This window comes from Scleropages formosus, chromosome 7, assembly GCF_900964775.1.
Source record: "Scleropages formosus chromosome 7, fSclFor1.1, whole genome shotgun sequence".
Taxonomy (NCBI): Eukaryota; Metazoa; Chordata; class Actinopteri; order Osteoglossiformes; family Osteoglossidae; genus Scleropages; species Scleropages formosus.
The window spans coordinates 6,308,349-6,323,187 of NC_041812.1; positions in this window are offsets into that span (position 1 = coordinate 6,308,349).

Below are 14,839 nucleotides of genomic sequence, written 5' to 3' on the forward strand. Positions count from 1 at the left end.
TCCTAAAATTAATTGATATTCCGAGCAAGACGGCAAGTTTTTTCAGAGGTCAAGGCACGTCTCAGCCAAGCGGTACTCAACAGCGCTGCGAAACTTGTAAGAACACAGGGAACTAAAAGCTACAGATGGACCTGACAGTCATCTTTTTATTTATATACCTTCAAATATCGACGTGAAACAAAGGTGGCTGTCAGCACGCTGATGTTTATGTTTAATTTAAATAGAAAGAAAGAGGTCTTTTAACCGGTGTTTCTGTGATGTGAGGTAATATTAGATTGTGCAAGCTCCAGAAATGAATTAATTAATCCGTTACAGTTAAGCTTAAAAATGTTCACCTGGGGCAAAAAACATGACGACTGCTAAATAAAAGAGAGTAACCGTTTAAGACATTTTAAATAACTGCAGCGATTACTTCAAATTTTAGAGAAAACTACATTGTAATGAATATTCTTCAGCAAGAATGGCAAGTAAAATGTTCTGATTTTTTTTATTAATTAAAAGGGGATGGTATAAAATTAATATAACAAATTGCTTAGAAACCAACATACGGCTGTGCCTTAAAAGTAAATAAATAAATTAATAAATAAATAAATAAGTACAACACCCCTGTCCCATATAACGGCTTCTCTAGTAAATAAAAATACGTGCAGTCCCTGAGTTACGAACGTCCAACTTACATACAACCAGTAGCTACGAACCACCCCCTGTAAAGCCTATTATATTAAAAGTTTGAGTTACATACAATGGTTTGTAATAAGAAACGGGCGCTACTTTGCGACGCGCGTCAAAACATTGCGTGTTTACACCAGTTCGTTGGCTCGTTAGCGCATGAGCTCGAGGTCGGAGAAAGACTTTTCGGTCGGCCCACGTTGCCGTTAAGAGCGCCTCGTGCGTTACTGTATTCGTGCCACGCCCACGCCACCGAGCCAGTGCGGACCACCCGGGGCACGGCGCAGACTGATGCATAAAAGGCAGCGTCAGACCAGGAGGTGACGCGGAACCTTGTTCAGCCTTGTTACTTGCGACCTCCTTACGTCTTCTCTACTCCTTCCTGATCCCTAAGCCCTTTCCCAGTCCTGAGACCCCACTCCTTTGTCCTTGTGCCTCCTTATGATCGTCGACCTCTTGCCTGCGGACCGACCTCGCTTTCTGGATTGCCCCTTTAGCGACGTTTGCGCCTCGAAGACCTTTTGCCTGTCCTGCGACGAAGTCTCTTGGATTTCCCATAAGAAAGCCCTTATTCCGCTCCGCACTTGAGTCCGCCACTTCCTTCCGGGACCGACCATGATAATTTGGGTTTAATTTTTTTGTTTTCGCCCTCCTAACCATGACACCAAAGCACAAATGTGATGCAAGTGAGGGTGATGGATCCAAGAAAAAGAGAACGATCACGATTGAAACTAAAATGGAAATAATACAGTGATCGGAAAAAGGTGAAACACCAGCGAACATTGGAAAAGCGTTAGGCTGCAGTTGGTCGACGATCGGAACAATTTTAAAGGACAACGCGAAAATAATGGAGCGTGTAATCTACAGTTATCCAACTTACGTACGAATTCGACTTAAGGACAGATTTAGAAACGGAATTCGTTCATAATCCGGGGACTGCCCATACATCTCATGCGGTCAGTTTATATACAGAACTTTCCAGAATTCCCATGCAGCTGGAAGAGTAAACGAAGAAATAATGATGGCTGTTTTCTTTTCTTTTGCAGCCTGCTGATGGTATGGGTCCCCTTTTCTCACTAAATTGTCTGTTTTTAATTCAAAGTGCATAACCAGCCCCGAAAATGACTTTCTCATCTGTTGCCATGTCCTTTTTTCCCCTACAGGTCATTGTTATATAATGTTGGTAAAGGCCCCGTCTTGTACTGGCACGTCTCCCTGCAGGCGGACCCGCACTGGCCGGGATCCAGGTCCAACAGAACAACCTCTGTCCGCAGCTCTCTTCTTGACACCAGCTGTTCTTTCATATCCCAGCAGCTGACTCCTTAACGTTTTTTTCCCCCGCATTTTCTCTCTTTCCGATTGGACGCATTTTAGACCTTCCCTCTTTCTGCGACAAAATTTGATGCTTTTCAAGCCCCTCCCCTCTTTCGTTCCCTCTGATTGGGCACTTTAAAAGACGGACCCCTCTCTCCCTCATCGCCTGCCCGCTCTCTTTCGGTTGACGCTCCCCCCTTTTCCTTCGCTCCGCCGTGGCGACGGCAGCGCGCATGCTGATCAATGGGGGCAGCTGACTCACACCTGCTCCGCGGCACCGTGCCCATGGATCTTGGAGGGGGGGCGATGTTACAGTATCTGTCTATTCATCTTACGTGTGCAGGCAACTGCCACTCGTGTTTCACCTTCCCACCTAATTTCTGTGAAGTCATCTAAAACCCCAGAGGCCTCCTTTGCTGGTAGCTCACAATTCCTGCATCACTTATTGCTTATTATTAAATGACACTCTTCTCCAAAGCAACTTACAATGTTAATCTTATACACAGAATGAGTTACCATTTATACAACTGACTATTTTTACCATATCACTTCAGGGTCTGTATGTCAATAAAGGCTGCTGCTGTAAGAGATGCTATTTGAACCTGGGTTCTTTGAGCCTAAGGCAGCAGCTCTAACCTCTGCGCTACCTGCTGGTCAAATAAACATTAATGGATAAAGCTTCCAGCTACTTGGCTCTGTAGCCGCCATAGATTGCTCAAAATATGGGTCAAACCATTGTTCCCAAGCTTAGATATTCAGTGAGGCGACTGGCTTTGCTTTTCTTCACTAGATTGTATGATGTTCATGCCATACGTTCTGATTCTGGTTTATTGGTTCAGATTTGACCCATCCAGAAGCTATCTGGTTCATTTACTGCGAAGACCCATGTCCCACCAATCACCATCACGACGGAAGAGACTTTCTCTTAGGTTTACTTCAGTGTGAGCCAAGGCCTGTAGTATTTCAGCAAGGTATGAAGCCCCACGGCATCTCTGTAGCCACCTTCTTTCTATTAGACTTTATCACCGTAGGCAGCAGCGCTGGCCAAGGTGAAATGGACGTCATGTCGGGGTGCAGATTTTTCCTACTCATACAAGGTTCTCAGTGTCACCACCCGCCATCAAGGATCTGACATATGAATCTGGGGGACACAGTCCATGTAGAAAGTGCATCCAGCAGCAAATCAGGAAAACAGTCTTCAGAGCCCTTCTCTTTCAACTTCTGTAGCCCATAGAGGACCTCGGGGAATCCTTTTCCGTTTTTCCTCTTCAGATCTGCTTTGTGCGATGTCTAATAATCAGACGATTATCGGGTTTTATACAAGCAACCGAAAGTGGCATATGCCAGTGTTTCCGGGCAGAGCTTCCCTCCACTCAAATCCCACTTCCCTGCCAAACTCCAATCCGCCACATACTAGCGGCTAAGACCAAGAGAAGGTCCAATTATCACAGCGCTTAATGACAGCGGTGTTGACACGCAGGACTGGCCTGCAATTAACGGATGCTTTTTATGGAGTGATTAAGACCCCACTGCTGATCAAGCAATTGGCAGAGTCTCTCGGGGTGAAAATCAAAAAGAACGGTTGAAACAGACTGGGATCGGCAGGGGGGAGAACCTGTGGTTAACAGGAGGTTTACTTTCTACATTCATGGTGCTTAATCAACTTGTATTTGGCTCAAAAAACATGCTGACATGGACATTTCCACCAAACGGACTAAAAATGTCATGTTGGCTGGTCAACGTCGGTCACATCCTGGTTGCCAAACTGCTGATGCGGTTATTCTGCCATATTTCTGAATTTATAACTGTTTAATAATGAGCTTAACTATAGATTAAGAGAACCATAATTTTTCAAATTTTTCTACTCTTTTTATTGACATTCTGCTCAGGTTAAATTAATCAAAACAAGCCAACTGGATTTCTGTTTTTTTTTTTTTTTTAAATTATAATTACGATCGAGTTCAAGATTAGCACAATCTTGCCTCCTGCTGCGTTTTGAAGCCGTTCCAGCTTTTGCGATGTACGGTTACCTTTGTATTCCACACCAAACACAATATATTGACATCATAAACACGTGCAGAACAAGATGACACAATCGGACTTTAACGTTGCTGCAAGCTGAACTCTGTCTTATGGCTTTAAGGCATCGTGTGCACTTTTCGTAACCGAGATGTTGCAATTGGTGAGTGATGCCAGTTCAAACAGCGTTCGCCACGTCTTCATTCATTATGGTGAAAGGCAATTTTATGTGCCCTTGAAGCCAGCACCGCGAACACAATATCATGAGTCAGCTGTTGTATCCTTAAAGGTTAAAGCAGCAGCATCTGCCGAAAAACAGTCCGTATTAAAAAAAATTAGACGTTTAGGTTTCCGTTTTGCACGGCTTCCTCTATCGGTCGTGTGTCCTGGTTACAGGTGCGAAGAGCTTAGATAGCTCAAACCCACTCAGTGCTGTAACAGCAGTGGGCAGGATTTGCAAACAATGGAAAATCCCAGTGGAGCATCTGGCATCAAATTCAACATTAAGCAGCTCTGTTAAATGGTTAAAAAAAACTTTCACTGCACATTTGCGCGGGCGGCACGGTACCGCAGTACATGGGCACTGCTGCGGCAAATGAAACGGGGGGTATGGAGGCACAACGAGTAGCGCTGTTGTCTCCCAGCACCTGGGTGGTATGAGAGGCTGTGGGTTCGATCACTGCTCAGTCTGTGTGGAATCCGCATGTTCTCCCTGTGTCTGCGTGGGTTTTCTTCAGGTGCTCTGGTTTCCTCCCACAGTCCAAAGACATGCTCTTCAGGTTCCCCCATAGTGTGTGAGTGTGTTTCACTGATGGATGGATGAGTGACCCATTCTAAGTAGTGTAAGTCACCTTGGTGAATAAGGTGTGTGGGCTGATAACACTACACAGAGTTTATTGGAAGTTGCTTTGAAGAAATGGTATGGTAAGTCCCAAGTCAAAGTCAACCCATAGCAACCACTTGCATGGTTTTCAAGGCAAGTCAAGGGTGGAAACAAAGGTGGGTTGCTAGGTCCTTCCTTTGCAGGGCAGGGGAGGCAAACACAGGGAGAAAGACAGTGTGGGCTGATAACACTACACAGAGTTTATTGGAAGTTGCTTTGAAGAAATGGTATGGTAAGTCCCAAGTCAAAGTCAACCCATAGCAACCACTTGCATGGTTTTCAAGGCAAGTCAAGGGTGGAAACAAAGGTGGGTTGCTAGGTCCTTCCTTTGCAGGGCAGGGGAGGCAAACACAGGGAGAAAGACAGGGCCACCACACCCCAAGCAGGACTTGAACCCCTGACCTGCCACACAGCAAGGCACCGACAAAACCCACTGTGCCACCGCGCCCCCTGCTTTGAAGAAAATCATCTGCTAAATAAATAAATGTAAATTCATCCTGTGATTTCCCGTTTCATGATTTTGCAGATGTAGCTGAGAAAACCAAAGCAAAGTGTAGGTGTAAAAGCGTATGGGAGGAAGAAAAAAGGTGATAAATGAGAACAGAAGTATGTCAGGGGAAGGGACAGAGCCAGGAAGTATAGCGTGGTTGACCTTTTTTTAAAAATCTTAACCATGCTCACACTTTCCTGTGTGATTGAACCACTCCCAGCGAAAAGGGTGTAGGTGTGAACTGTGTGTGACACCAATGAAACTGCCACACCAACTCCAGGCTTTTCTACTTCTCTGGGCTGCACTGCTACCAAAATCTGCATGATGGTGTACCCTGTAGTGACTGTGAACATATTCCTTTATAGTAAATGTGTGTGGTGCTGCTTTACACTATATATAAAGAAAAAGGAACCTGCCGATACCTGCAGGCAAGATGGCGGATGACCACCATGATGAGGTGGCACAGAGGGGGATGATGGGAATTTGAGTTCTTCAAAACTGGAACAATCCATTTAGGAAGTGGGCCGACGCAAACTTTGGTCATGATTGTGGGACGAAAAGACAATACATTAATATTATTACTCACATTATTCTGTCACACTTAACGGAAGACAGACGAACGCTAATTGTCAATTTTGTAACAGAATGGGACGGTCGAGGGTGGTTTCTCCTCCAAGTGGGAGACACTGAGATAGGATTAGAGAAAGAAACAAGCGCCAAGAGGATCTTGGCTAAGACTGAGGGAGGTTCATTTGCTTAAGTCTCCTGATAGTCCATTTTGATGATTTTGGGTTCACACTTTAACATAGTTTACACTTGTAAAAAGTGCACTAGCAGGTGTTTGTTAGGAAATAAATCATTGCTGACCCGCACTTCCTTGTGTCGCACCTCTGTATGCAGCCCGTCTTGTGACACCCAACAATGGAAAAATATATTCAAGGGAAACTTTGAGGTGGCATTTGTGCTGATCTCGGTGAACGGAGGAGGACGCTCCCATCGTTTGAACGATGTGGAGATGATTCTGTTAGGTTTCGCTTGGGAGCCATATTTACGCTTGACGACTATGATATGAGTTTGACAATAAAGAATTCCTTCAATAGCCATTCGTGGTGGCTTGTATTTGCAATGTGTTCATCATAGCTTGTCTTTCAGGATGCCTACTTTCATCACGATGGTGACCTTTCTTCCGCAACAGTCAGGACCTCTAAGCCTCATATGCCCCCATAGGTGATTCACCTAATGGAGGTGTGTTTTTGATCTGCTCTCGAGCTCTGCCACGCTCCCAGTGCTATAACCGATGCGTGCGCGTGGCAAATGGCCGTCCCCGCTGCCGCGGTTACCGAAGCCGTCAGACGAAAACCCGGAGCGGTGGCATGAAGGAGCAATCTGCCGCTGTCATCGTCTCCCCGCGTGCATTCGGTTTAGCCACAGCGGGACAGGATGGCGTGTGACGACGATGAGGGGGTCACACAACCGGCTCCACGTTCCCATCGGTGGCATCAACTCGAAATTATTTCAGCTCCCTGCGCGTTGCCCTTCGGTCCAATATTTCTTCTGCTTCATCCTGCTACCAAACTGCTATCCATCATTGTTCTCCACGCTGCAGGAGATGTTCTCCTAAGAGCAGATTTTACATTCTCGCCACAGACAATGAGAACTGCTGCGTGTTCAGATCATGTACTTCAAATGAAGGTTAAATAAAACCACAAATATATAGATTATTTGTCACGGGCCCTGGGTTTGTTGCGTGTTTTCAGGACACCGGGGGGAGAAACAATGTCTCAAAAAAATCTGTAGTGTCTGATAGGGTTTCTAATCGTAACAACGTGTTTTCGTCAGCTGCAGTCGCATGCCAAAGCAGGATACACTCGGCCCCGGGTCCTTTTGTTATGACTGCCATGCCGTGTTATTCTCTGCGGTGCCGCGTTCTAAAAAAGCACGGAATCACTGTCGCTGAGCGCTGTCCGGTGGGGAATGTTTCACCACAAACAAAGCGGAGGCCAGCGAAGGCTCTCTCATGACCTAAACAAATGATTTTTTGAGGTCACCGATTGTTTGGTCTGTTTGACTTATTCAGAGCCAAACACTGTGTCGGCGGTGACCCACATTTTTCGCTTTTTCCTCATTGTGCCTGTCAAATCCTCTCCGCGACACCTACCTGAACTTTCTGTTCTCCCCACCCTTAGACCACTCCGACATTTCTCCCTCGTAACTGGACTCAATTCTAGACATTTCCAAAGCAAAAAGTACAAAATCACAACGCGTGAAGTACTTCATTTATATTTTTTCTCACGCGATGTGTGATGTCACACATACAGCGGATCAGCTGCGGTGCGGTTGGTTTGGCCGCATCCTCCTCTCCGGCGGGTCTGAGGTTCGAGTCCCGCTTCGGGTGCCTTGTGATGGACCGGTGCCCCGTCCTGGGTGTGTCCCTCCCCCTCCAGCCTTGCGCCCTGTGTTGCCGGATTAGCCTCCGGTTTGTCCTGACCCCGCTCGGGAGGCTGTGGGTTCAAATCTGACTCAACTGGTGCAGGGCTTGCATGTTCTCCTTGTGTTTCTGTGGGTTTCCTTTCAGTGTGTCCCTTTCCTCCTGGAGTGTGAAGATGTGTTTCAGGTGTTTCAAAATCCCTGTGTGTGTGTGTGTGATTGCCCTATGATGGATTGGAGCCCTACTTAGGTTGTGCCCTATGTTCCTACTGTAATTTCTGGATGACTATCACCCTACACTGGACAGGTGGTAATTGATGATGATGTTTAACTTTTCAATTATTAGAAATATATACAGTATATAGTATATGATGTAGAGCAACTCTGAAAAACACACCGCAGAGTGTGAATCCATGAAGTAATGTAAAAAAAAAAAAGTCAGATAAGTAAAGCAGTGTAAAAGTAAACCTTCTCGAGGGTTAATACTATAACGGCAGGCACGATCGCAGCTGCTCTCTGGGATTAGATGCACACGGCTAAGTTGATTCTCTAACCTTAGACCTCAACATCCTGCTCTCTCCCCGGCCTACCTGCCAGGCCAGCAGAGTGCTGCGTGTGCAACTCTTCTCCTCAATGTGGGGTAATAGGATTACACGGCAGGAGGGGGGCAGCAGGGGCGTAAACCCAACAACTGCTGTCGGGATGAGAAGCCCTACCGACCCACCCCCAGTGCCACTCACCACCACCTAGGACTCATTCATGCTTCTCTTCCAGCTCCATTCCCCCTCTCCTTCACAACTCTCTCCATTCAGTCCAAAGGCAGCTGCTCTACCACTGTTGCTCTTAGACGTTCGTGGTGCTCATGGGAAGCACGTGATACACTCGCTGAACGTGAAGGGAGCCTAAAGTTTTAGAGACAGGGTAAAAGCAGCATGGGAAATTAAATGTGAAATCCAACCCACTCCTCCCTACGGCAGATATCCTCCTACTGCTGCTGAAACAGTAAAGACAGCTGGGGTAAAACCCGCAGCTGAGCACCCGAGGGTGAGGGACTCCAATACAGATCATGACATGAGCTCACACCACTGCGTTCGGTAACGTCGGCATGATTTCTTGGAGGTGTTACTCATGCACTTGCGGAACGTCAAGTCAGTCGGTGTGAGTCAGCAGTAACCTTTACACCATGCTCGCGGAAAAAGGTATATGCATAATTCACTTGATACCAGTTCACGCTGTAAATAGTAAATATGTTTATTACATCTAATATTGCTGATGTGCCTTTGATAAATTTACCTTGGATTTTTTTTCCCTCTAGAAAGAGAGAAACAAAATGTGATAGCATCTATATATAGACAATGATTTGCGTGACACTTCTGAAATAGAGTTATGTTAATTCCATTCTTCAGAGTAGCATTACAAAGAATTACGGTGTTGGAGTCCGTAGCCAGACGTTGCACTTTTCATGTGAGATGATGAGATGAGGAGGAGGGGGGGGTTGAGAAGATGCAGCGAGGGACTCGGAAACAGACAGAGGAAAAAAATTACTTGATATTTTACAGTTGGTGCCAAATTCAAAGCGTTAGCTGCATCTCTGGTCTGACAGCACATTCATCTTCTGGGTACTTCTTCACGGAGGCTTTGGGGGGGTGGGCCCTGGACTGACCCCCTTACACACACACACACACACACACCCCTGTGCTTTCCCCCATCACACCCCCAATACCCTGCCCCCAAGAGACACGATGACTAGATGAACTACCACGGATTATCTGATAACTATCATTTCCTATAAGACGACACAGAATGTCATTATTAATGTGCAAGTAGAGACAATTCAATAATATATAATGGCTGAGTAGACTGCAAGTCTCGGAATAAATTATTTAGATTTAGGAGATTTAGCTTCACAACGGCTGCATGGCAGCGGAGCGGACAGTGAAGGCATCTCACAGAATGCGGGCTGTTTGGACATGGCTTCGAATCTGGCCCAGTCTGCGTTGAATTTGTGTAGCTTTCCAGCCGCAGACCTAAGACTTGCGTTTCAGGTGAACTGGGGAGTCTAAGCTTCCGTTGCCGTGAGGGAAGGACTGGCGTCCATCTAGCGTATTCCCTGCGTCATGGGTCCAGGATGGGCTCTGGACCGCCGTGACTCTGCATTGGAAAAGTGATGATTGATAACGGATGGGCAGACTTGGCAAGAAGGTTGCCGGTTCTTCCTTCATTAAGTGTCTTTTTGTAATGGTCTATTTAAACACGAGGGCTGCTGGAGAAGGAAAAGTTAAGGGGTAAAGTAATGGTGAGATGCGGAGATGAGAAGGAGCAGGAACGGGGGGGGGACATTCTTCTAGAACATCACCATAACCAAGGGTAGCCAGTAGGGTAGTGTAGTGGTTAGACTACTACTACTAGATACTAGCTGTGGACCCAAAGGTTGTAGGTTTGATTCTCACCTTTAGCTATAATACCCTTGAACAAGGTACTTACCCTAAATTGCTCCAGTAAAATTGCCAGCTGTATAAATGAATAAATAGAATGTAAATGTAAAAAGGAGCAATTCTGGCCTCATCCTCCCTCCTTCATTCTTGGTTTAAGGTTCATTTCCCTGTTCGGAAAACTCTGCCCCCCTCCACCGTACAGACCAACACGATGGATACCGTGAACCGAACCAAGCGAGCGCACAGCTCTTTGGAGCCGGACCGCAGAGTCAGCAAGGCCCGGGAGGGGATCTTCCGCCACCATCGATGGGCCATGCCTTGAACGCAACCCTTTTCGGGCTACGGGAGGAGCCGCCGTCACCACGGCAGTGACGAAGCGAACATCAAGCACGGCTTTCGTAGAAGGCTGGCAGGCCAGAGCACGCGCGGGTTTCAATCCTGAATCTCATCCAAGCGGACTCGGCGCGTGCGAACCTCAGACGCCGACGCCGGACCTATTTCGGGCCGCGCAGACAAAGTGCGGGTCAAGCGACGGCCCGAGGAGAGAATTGTCAGCCCTAAAGAGACAATTACGTTTGATGGAGGAGGCTGTCTCGGTTGGGAGGGCGCGGAAAGGAGGCAGGGGCGGAAAAGCGGATTTGCTGTAAATGAAGACCGACTCTGTGCGCCGGAGGCCCGGGGACACTCCGAAACAGCTGGAGCAGCAGAAAGGGGCAATTCATCAAACTTTGGCGAAGGCTTGGCTCCTGTGTCATTTGTCCCGCATCAATGCAACGGCTTATCTGATGTCTGAGGGGGAGGGTGAGGTGGTGGGACTGGGGGGGGGTTGGGGGGGTTGGGGTGGTGGTCTCGACAAGCCCCTTTTCACACCGACATGGGCTCAACTGTTGCTGCAGCGATCAGTGTTCTCTTTCTTCTGTCGTTTTCAGCTCCTTCTTCCCGGACACTGACTTGGGAAACCAACGCTCAATAGGTGGCCAATGAGCACCGTTTCCACGTCTGTAGAGAGGCTATTTGGATGTCTTTGAGGCAACTCTTTAGGGAGAACTACTGTGTCAATAGCAGATTCCCAAACCATCCTCTCTACGTCGATAGCCGTTTCTCGTAGCGATTCGCCTTAGTTTGTCCTTGCTTTTATTCAGCAGGAACCCGTCACGGTGACCCCCATCCATCGCGTTGCGTGACTCTTCCTACCCCCGAAGATTTGAACGCATCACTCAGGGTTTCGAATGACTTTCCCATTAAAGCTTCATTTCACAAAGGGAAAAACCAAATTGATTTTTTTAATTGCTTTCATGACTCTTGCTCTCTTTGAATGGAGGGGGAGGGATGCTTTGGAGGGGAGGGTGGACAAATTTGTAGCCATGATCTCGCAAAGTACTGTTTTCCTGTAATGAAGCCCAAAGCAATCCATACCGCGTCCGTCACCGACACACTTGTTAACAGACACGATAGATTTGCTATTGGGAACATCTCAGTTAACACAGGGTGGCGTGGTGGTGCACTGGGTGGCATTGGGGTCCCGTAGCTCACGGGCTGCTGGTTCACTTCTGCGTACGAATGCAGCTCAGTCTGTGTGGAGTTTGCGGCGTTTTCCCCGTTTTTGCATGGGTTCCCCTCAGGTGCTCTGGTTTCCTCCCACAATCCAAAGATGTGTGTTTCTGGTGCATTGGCGACTCTAAATTGCCCTTAGTGTGTGTGAGTGAATGAGTGTGTGATTGCTCTGTGATGGAGTGGGATCTCATCCAGAGTGCACCCCGCCTCACAGCCTATGCTTCCGAGAGAGTCTCCGGACCACCGTGACCCTCCATTTGACAAGCAGATATTAACAATGGATGGATGGATGATTTAATACAGTGAAGGTAAATATACTGCCATGACCTCATTATTAGGAGTCTACGCTGCTCATTTCAGCAAAGACGTCCACAGGAAATGGGTACATTTTTGAAAATTTCTCTCATTTCTTCTTCCTCAGCCATCAAGAGCACCAAAATATCCTCCATTTGCTGCAGCTTCCAGCTCCACTTTTGCTCTCTATTCTTTAGTGCCATTTTGTCTGGGGTCACGGTTTGAACCCGGGCTCTGCGCCGTGGTGAAACGGGTTCATCCGTGTCACCGTACACAAGACCACGTTAGATCTCTCGGCAGCGGCCTGCCCCTTGGGCCGGGGCCGTAGCGCGAAGGTCTGTCAACACAAATCCCCAGAATGTCACCAGTTGAGCAAAGGCAACCCGCCACGGTAACCTACAGGAAGTGCCAAACCGCCTGGTGTTGATGGGATGGCACGTGGCAGGACGGACCGCTGGGACCTCTTGGTGGGTGGGGGGGGGGCGCTGTCGCTAGAGGAGATTCTCACTCCCTAAACTGGCATAGCCAAACTGCCCCCTGGGGCTTCCCTGTCCCCTGCGCACCGTGAGATGGGAGCAGCTGGCACAACCTATAGAGGCTCAGCCATCCTCCCCCAGCAAAGCTGCCTTCTGGGAAATCAGAGCTCGACAGACGTGGCGTCACGCCTCTCCTGCGCCGAAGGCCCTTTAATCTGGACTCCACCCCGCCCCCCTCCAGCCCCATCTGTGTTTGCAAACATGTGATAGAGCTGGGAGCTAATTGCCATTCACACCCCACTGGCCTCCTGGGTCTGTTAAACCCACCTTTTTAAATACCAGCATAGATCTTGCAAATTATTTTCCTTGTCAGCAAAGACCTTTCAGTCAGAAATTGACTTCCTACAGCACGTCCATTTCTCGACGTGCCCGACGAGCTGGCGCGGACGTGTAAGGACAGCGGGCGTCGTCGCGGCCCACGAACCGGTCGCCTCGTCGGAACGTTGCCGGAACCCGTCCCTCGGCGCTCTCGTTTCCTTGAACCGCGGCACCTCGAGGCCAACGCATAGCGCAGCTGACAAGGTGGAAAACGGAGCGAAGGAAAAGCGAGAAAACGGGAACGAAGGAGCAAGGAAGACATCGTAGTTTATTTAGCGTTTAGGGGTGGGACGCTCGTCTACTCGCACATATTTACCCGTAACTGGGTGATTTTTGCTGTACGAATTCAGGACGAGTACCTCCATCAAGGGTACCACACCATAAATGGGATCTGAACCTGGGACTTTTGAATGCAAAAGAAAGGCTCCGGCCACCACTGCACCTGTTGAACCCTTACGTTGTGGAAAGAGGGAAGAAGGTTTGGGAGGGGCACGAATAAAAATAACTTATTATGAGCGATCGTTGTCTTTGCTTCCTCGGTTCTGCCTGGCACAACGTCCTCTGCTGCGCTGGGGGTGGGCTGAGGGTGGGGGAGAAGAAGACCTTGAAGAAGGGACATGTCAACAGAGCCCTGCGAGCTGTTTTATGCCTTGTCCCGGACGCCCGGTTCATTACAAAGTCTAAACGACGAGGCAAGGACACAAGTACCGCCCGGATGCTGGCAGACAGTACCCCCCCCCCGTCCGCCCGCCGACCGGCCGTCTGGGAAATTAAACGGACTTCGCATTCCGCCGCCGGCCGGGTCCGGACCGGACCATCGATCCGAACCGTGGCCGTGTTAAATCAGCACCCCCCCTCGGTTCGCTGGGTGACGGCTCTCTTCCTCGAGCAACCTCGTGATGCTGGACAGCGGACTTAACCCCTTGTCGCTCCAGGACCAGTCAGGCCTCTCGCACCTCGCTTGGAAGTGATTTACATGAAGCGAGTCAGTCCGACTTCCTTATCCCCGCTATGCGAATCCCGCCCCGGAGCATCCCGAGCGCTGCTGAGAGCGAAGACTGCTGAGAGATTTCCAGGAGCCCTGGTTCCCACAATGGATCCATTTGCATATGAGAGCTATGTTTTTTTTTTTTTTTTTTTAACTCTAAGGGCAATATCTCCATTTGTCTTCCACGAATGAGCAGCTGGTTGGCTGGCGATTAGTCGGGACTCACGCTATTAACTCATCGCTGTTTAATTGTTTAACGGTTACACTTATGTTTAAATGAAGGACCAAATTTTCCATAATTCCGGTTAATACCGCACATTCCACAAAGAGATGCGGTACTCAGTCTGATTTATGCAAATTACTCAAAAAAAAATGATCTCCATTCTAAATGACGTTTGTGGATATGTAACTTCAGCAGGCAGTGCTGCTTCATTCATGCTACTTAATGTGCAGCAAGACCTTAAATTGCAGCCAGAGTATAAATTCTCCTACATTTACACATTTATTCGGGACTGCAGATGCTCGAGACTAAAAATAGGATGCCTTTGACTATGGCTGAAATGGTATATGCTCAGGGGACTTACGGAGACTGAATCGATAGCGACGGTTGGCCAGAGTGGTTTATTTCCAGACACTGAGCTAAAAAGACTGAAAAGCATGCTGTTTTTAGGGCACGTATATTGCATCTGCCTTCTCGGCAGGGCTGTCAGGCTGTCGCTGCGGGCCCATCTTGGGACAGGCTGTCACACATTCTGTCGTCCGCTGGGTAAGGCCCTCGGACATACAGCTGATCACGTGGCGGCTCCCGTTCTGCGACGCCGGGCCACGGAAACGGCAGCGATTCTGGACGTAGACTTCAAGGTTATCGCTTTGGACGAATGGGACAAGCGACAACATTTTATCATCTGTGCT